General features: G+C 35.8%; 1 pseudogene; it reads right to left on the minus strand.

The window, feature by feature from the left end:
* Nucleotides 1-1,531, minus strand: LOC111990324 (LEAF RUST 10 DISEASE-RESISTANCE LOCUS RECEPTOR-LIKE PROTEIN KINASE-like 2.2; annotated as a pseudogene).
* Between the last annotated feature and the right edge of the window lie 5,318 nt (nucleotides 1,532-6,849).

Raw genomic sequence — 6,849 nt, forward strand, 5'->3', positions numbered from 1 at the left:
ATACCTTTCATTTTTCCATTTAAATCAACCAACTAACATATCACCTGGTTTGCATTTAAAATTGAGTTGATTGACTTGATTCACCTGATTGAATTGACGAGCAAGTTGGATTTAAGCTGTCTCCAACATCCACTAGTGATGATAAGAAAGACTTAGAAGGCATTTGTAAGCATTCAACTTCTCCTACAAGCATTTCTACAACTTTGTTCATTGAACAGCAATCACTAGGCTTCATCTGTATGCACCATAATGCAACTATGATCATCTTATTAATTGTTTTCTTCTCATGCTCCGTGGCATCTTCCATTACAATGTCATTTCCTTTGCTAACTTGATCATAAAACCAAGTTGGAAAGTAAATTTGGCTTGAATGATCTGCTAATGCATCAAAGTTCTTTCTTTTGTTTGCTATTTCCAACAATAACATGCCAAAACTTTAAACAACAGCTTTATAGGAGACGCCTCCAATGTTTTTATAAAACAACTCTAGAGTCATATATCTTAGTGTTCCTCTTGCAGCAGTCAATGACACTATGCTATCATCTGTAAGATAAAGTTTTGCAAGCCCAAAATCAGAAAATTTTGGGGTGAAGTTCTCATCAAGTAGAATGTTATGGGGCTTGATATCAAAATGCAGAATTTGCATGTCACATCCTTGATGTAGATATTCAATCCCACGAGCCACTCCAAGAGAAATCTCTTATATTTTCTCAATACTTAAAAGATTCTTCCTTCTAGAGAAAAAATGTATTTGTCAAGAGAACCGTTAGGCATGAATTCATATATAAGGGCACGCTTTGGTCTCTTAGCACAGAAGCCAATGAGTTGCACCACATTCATGAGGTGAATCCTTCCAATTGTTGCAACTTCGCTGATAAAATCTTGCCCATTAGCTTTGGACTTATCTAACATCTTAATAGCTACAAGTCGGCTGAAGCTTCCCTTTATACACAGTGCCATAGCCTCCTTCTCCCAATTTATCCTTAAAACCTTTTGTCATCTCCCTAATTTTTGAGTAAGAATACCTAATTGGCATGAAGTTATTTTGGCTTTGCAGAAATTCTTCAACAGCGTCATTTGTTGATAGATGCCTCTTATGCCACTTATATATCAAAAGGGCAACCACCCATGGAGTCCCCAAGACCATTTTCACTGTAAGATATAACAATACTGTACAGGGACATCACCCAAAAAAACTATGAGAAAACAAATTTCTTGTTGCACTTCTTTCTGCTATTTTAATTTTTAGTTCAAAATATAGTGGAACTAACAACTAAGGGCCTTCCTAATCCAAGTAATTAAACAGTTGTTTCCATTTAAATATCACTAGAAATTAATTACATCTTGTTTTCATGGCAAACTATTCTCAAGCACAATCTTAAGGAATGATCTGCTATAAAAATAAAAAAATAAAAAGTTGAAGAAGATCAAAGGAGATTTAGGTTCTTACCGATGTTTAGTAGTAAGTACCAATTATAAGCTGCAACAACAAAACAAAAAAAGAAAGAAAGTCGAAATTAAATTTTGCTAACTAAAGATGAATTAGGGAAATAAGTGACCCGAAAAAGTTGAAAAGTCAAGGCTTAATAAGACTAATCTAAAAATAAATTTTAAAAAAAAAAAAAAAAAAAACCCTCTTATTGGGCCATGTTTAACAAGAAATATAAAGAACCTGTTGACTTTATATATTAAAATCAATCTTACTCAAGGCTCAAGCCCAATTCTATTCGGAATGCAAGTAAAACATAAAAATTTAATAACTCTACTTGAATGGCAAAGTCTTGCAACCATGATTTAAAGTATGGTTAGAATTTAGCCTACTATATTAAGGGAAATGAGAGGAAATTTTAATCAGGAGAAATGATTTTCTATTGTTTGGTTGTTGTTTTCTGTTTTCTGTTTTCAAACACATCAAAAAGACTTGTCTTGAGAAAAACTCTCGGAAATGGTTTTCTATTGCCTTTACGCTGAAAACTCTTTTGGAGATGCATTTCTATACTAAAAGTTTTTTCCAATATTTTTTCCAACTAAAAGCATCACAACCAGCAAAAGAAACTACCTTATCCCCAAAAAAAAAAAAAAAAAAAAAATCCTCTAAGTTGTTGACAGCGGGCAACCACGGGCCCAAGAGCAAACAACGTCGACCCACAAAGCAAACCCACCCCGATCAAGAAGGCCACAGACCTATAACAATCTAATTAAGTCGTGCCCCCGAAACCTAGACCAGTCCAAATTTTGTGTAAATCTTAAGAAATTCGATTATCTTACTTTTCATTTTCAAGCTTAAAAGATCAACCGATTGCCCAAGTACATGGGTTATTCATCTACTAGTGTCATATTCACAATCAGGCACAATTACCCAAAGCAACTCTATGTCACTTTTCATTCTGTATTATCTTTATCCTTCAAATAACTTTTTTGAGATGGAAAACTCACCGATATCGAAATAACCTTGATATGGAGGTCGCCTTCCTGCTTTTTCAAAAAGAAAAGAATAACATCAGCGTTTGGACCTTTTAAATTAACTTCTCATTATAACGAAGCTACAGTAATACTGGATAAATATTCCCTAGCATGTCTATTACATTGGAATGGTTGGAACATGAACCAAGAAGCTATCTTCTAATTAAGCAATTCAATAATTTTTACTTTTCATTTCCCCAAGCCTGAGGGTCCATTTGGTTGGGGAATAGAAAAATGAGTGGAAGGAAAATTGGATGAGGATGGAAAAGTGAGAAGAAAGAAAAGATTTTTGTATTTCTAATTTTGTATCTAATTGGGGTAGAAAAGTAGAGGAATAAAAAAACTTTTTGTTTTCTTAAAAATTAAAGGCCAAAATGGGAAATTAACTTTGATTTTCAAACATTATAATTAGTAAGAAACATTTTCAAATTATATTTTTTACTAGTATGTTGAGTCTAAGAAGCTCGATTTTGGGTCTATAAATCGAGTTTCAAAAACTCAGTTTCCATGGTCTGATCGTCTCTGATATGGCGTTTTTTCCACGTGGCACATACATGAAAATCTAATCTCTAAAACTCGATTTATAAGCCCAGCCATTTCTACATAAATATTAAACATTATGTACACAGTAATGATGATTTCCTTTTTTTTTTTCTTTTTTTTTTTTTAAGTTTTTCTTTGTCTTGGGTGTGTTGGTTTGCCAAACCAATGTACACAAAATGATGATTTTCTTTTATTATTTTTTTCTTTGTCCTGGGTGTCAGGCTAGTATGTATAGCCTGATACTTTTGTACTTTTATTTTATTATTTTAATTCAAATTCTACATTTTCAGTCAAAAAAATTTTCAAACATTATCAGTGGCAAAATTTTCATATATGCGCCACGTGAAAAAAACGTTACATTAGACGTATTCAACCTATGAAAATCGAGTCTTAAAAACTCGATTTATAGGCCAAAATCTCGAGATACTAGTAAAAATTATAGTTTGAAAACTTAGCCTATTAATTATAATGTTTAAAAATTATGGCTAATTTTCCATTTTGGCCAAAATAAAAATAGGAGGATAGAAAAATAAGTTTGTATAAATATGCTCGTATGTTCTTATTAAAAATGATGCCCAATTTAAAATTGAAAAAAGGGCAAACAACTACGCACAAAAAATGCAATCAACCAAGTTTATTAAAATAGAAATATCATGCCAAAAGAAATAAATAAATAAAAAGAGCAAAACGCCTACTGAACAAACAAAAAACAAAACAAAAAAACAAAAAACAAGAAGAGAGTTGAGATCAACCAATTGTCCAAGTACATGGTTATTATTCCTTTACTTGTGTCAATTCTATTTCATTTGAGATAGAAACCTCACCTCCGAAAAGCAAATATAAACTTCCTATCCATCCTGCATTTTTGGATAAAGAAAAGAATAACATCAGTACAGTTTCGAACTTTAAAATTAATCTAGTCATTATGCTGAAATTACCCTAGTATGTCTTTTACATTGGAATATGGATAGGGTACATGCATCAAGAAGCTTTCTTCTTTAGAAATTCGATAATTTTTACTTTCATTTCCTCAAGCCTAATAAAAGATTGTGATCATCCTTCAAACTAAATAAGTTATTCCTCACGTGCAATTACTCGTGCAATTTTATATCATAGTCGATTCTATATTATCCTTCAAACTACTTTTTTGAGATAGAAACCTCACCCACAAAGAAATAAAATAGTCTTCTACCCAATCCTGCATTTTTGACAAAGAAAATAATAACATCAATATTCGGAACCTTAAAATTAAGTCAAGTAAATTTCGATAACATCACCAAGAAATTTCTTCGTGTAGAAGTTCAATAGTGAACCAATACAGGAATGTTTAGTGACGGGAGAAATGCAAGACTAGTGCAGAAAGAAAGAAAGGTGCAAGAGGAAAATAATGGTCAACAGTAAGGTATTTAATTAGAGAATGGAAAGTTTATGCCCTTTCTCGCTTTTATTTACCCACCTATCTTGCTGTCGCATTCAAGGCGGTTCAAGTCGTTGCGGTATCAAGAACTCCCTATTCCACAATAACTTTCACACAAATAACTCGGATCCAAGAGAGCTCAAAACCATATACCAAATCATTATGGATTTCTGAACAGGAAATATTTGGATGATCATTTTCTGGCCGCGATGTCAGAACCATCCGCTCTAATCAGCACGAGTCCTTCACATGCCTCACTCTTGCATCAATTGTAACATATTTGTACCTCTTGGAATGAGAAATAGAAGAGTTGGAAGAATACTCTCCATTGTCAATGCAAGTAGAAGTATCCAAATAGAATGGAGTATTCACTGGTCTTTCACGGCTCATGAAAACCATACTGTTGTAGTTTGACAGGATATAGAAAGGAGCGATCTGTTGAGTGATAAAGATGGAGAAACAGAGCATACTTGCAGTCCAAAGGAGGAAGACAGTTAAACAAGTTCCCACGTGATGAGTCAGCTATGACACGTGTAGTTCTGGTATTGCACGAGTCAGTTGAGGATTCAAACAGAATCAAGCTCCAGCAGTTTTGGCGGGAAAATCTGTTAGAAGTTAGTTAGGATTGTTAGAAATATCTTAATTCTATTTTTCTGTTAATGCTTATATATTGGAGGTGGATGTATTATATTGATTCATTGAGAAAATAACAATCATCATTTTTTCTTTTCTCTCAAGAACTCTCTTCAATTCTTTCTCTCTATTTCTCTCTCGTTCTCTCTTCTCTTCTCTGCTTCTTTCATACAATTTCTTTACTGTGTTGAGTTTGAATCAAAGGTCAGTGTGATCAGTTTTGTGAAACTTGTGAGTTTCTTCATGGGGGAATGGGATTCCGGGATTTGAAGGGTTTTAACAAAGCGCTACTAGCTAAGCAAGGGTGGAGACTCCAAACAAATCCACACTCTCTGTTTGCTAGGGTGTTTAAAGCCAAGTATTTTCCGGGCAATGAGTTCAGCCAAGCAAAACTTGGTCACAATCCTTCTTTTGCATGGAGAAGCATAATGTCAGCTCAGGAAGTGGTAAATAAGGGGATGCGATGGAGAGTAGGAGACGGGCACAGCATCAAGATATGGTCTGACAAATGGTTGCCTTCACCATCTTTATATAAGGTAACCACTCCAAAAAACTCACTAGAGGCTGATGCAAAAGTCTGCGAACTCATTGATCAGGAAAGAAAGGAGTGGAAAGTTTCTCTGGTGAGACAAATCCTCTGGTCCCACGAGGCAGATATGGTACTGGGCATTCCTCTTAGCACAAATCTTCCTCCGGACAAGTTGGTTTGGGCTTGCACAGCGAAGGGCAGATTTACAGTTCGAAGTGCTTACCATTTAATAATGGAGGATAGTAGACAAGGCAGAGATGGGGCGAGCTCGGATAACACGGAGATGAGGCAAATATGGAGGCGAGTTTGGAGCATGAAAACTCCAAATAAGATCAGAAATTTTGCATGGAGGGCTTGTAGAGATATCCTTGCAAACAAGGTGAACCTGAAGAGACGAATGATAACAAAAGATGATCTTTGCAGTGAGTGTGGAAAGGAATCTGAAACTAATTGTCACATGTTTTGGTTTTGTGAGAAAGCTAAAGATATTTGGGGAAATAGCAAGCTGGTTTTCCCTTTTCACATTAAACCTTGGTGGAGCTTTATGGATGTGGTGTGGCAGATTGTGAAATGCAAAGCAGCTGAGTCGGGGCTATTGGAGATTACTATGAATTTTTGTTGGGAGATGTGGAAAAACAGAAATTCCGTTCGGAATGGAGGACCTCGTAGATTGGGGAGAGCCATTGTTCAACGAGCTGTAGCTTCAATGGAGGAATACCGTGTTGCAACAGAAGAGGTTCTTCCTCCCAGACCAACGGAGGATGTGAAGTGGCACCCACCCGATCAACCTCTCTACAAGCTGAACGTGGATGCGGCTGTGCTAAAGGAGCTAAATGCCACAGGAATGGGGATGGTTGTACGCGACGGGGAAGGTAATGTGTTGGCAGCAATGAGTAAGAGGTTTCCAGCACCTTTGGCCACTTTGGAAGCTGAAGCAAAATCAATGGAGGTAGCGGTACAATTTGCATGGGAGATGGGATTTAGGGAGGTTATATGCGAAACTGATTCTTTGAGCCTATACCAGGTACTCTTAGGAGACACAGAGGCCCCCACCTGCATAGAAACTATTGTTACCAGCATTCTTCTATTAGCCCAGAATTTTCTTCGTTGTTCTTTCAATCATGTAAAAAGGCTAGGCAATAAGCCGGCCCATATTCTAGCCCAATTTGCAAGACATGTTGGGGATTTTGTGGTGTGGTTGGAGGAAACTCCTAGCCAAATTGAGCACGCGTGTGTTCAGGATGTAATCCACTTTTTTGGTAAT

The sequence above is a fragment of the Quercus suber genome, unplaced genomic scaffold (assembly GCF_002906115.3).
Source record: "Quercus suber isolate HL8 unplaced genomic scaffold, Cork oak 2.0 scaffold_89, whole genome shotgun sequence".
Lineage (NCBI taxonomy): Eukaryota > Viridiplantae > Streptophyta > Magnoliopsida > Fagales > Fagaceae > Quercus > Quercus suber.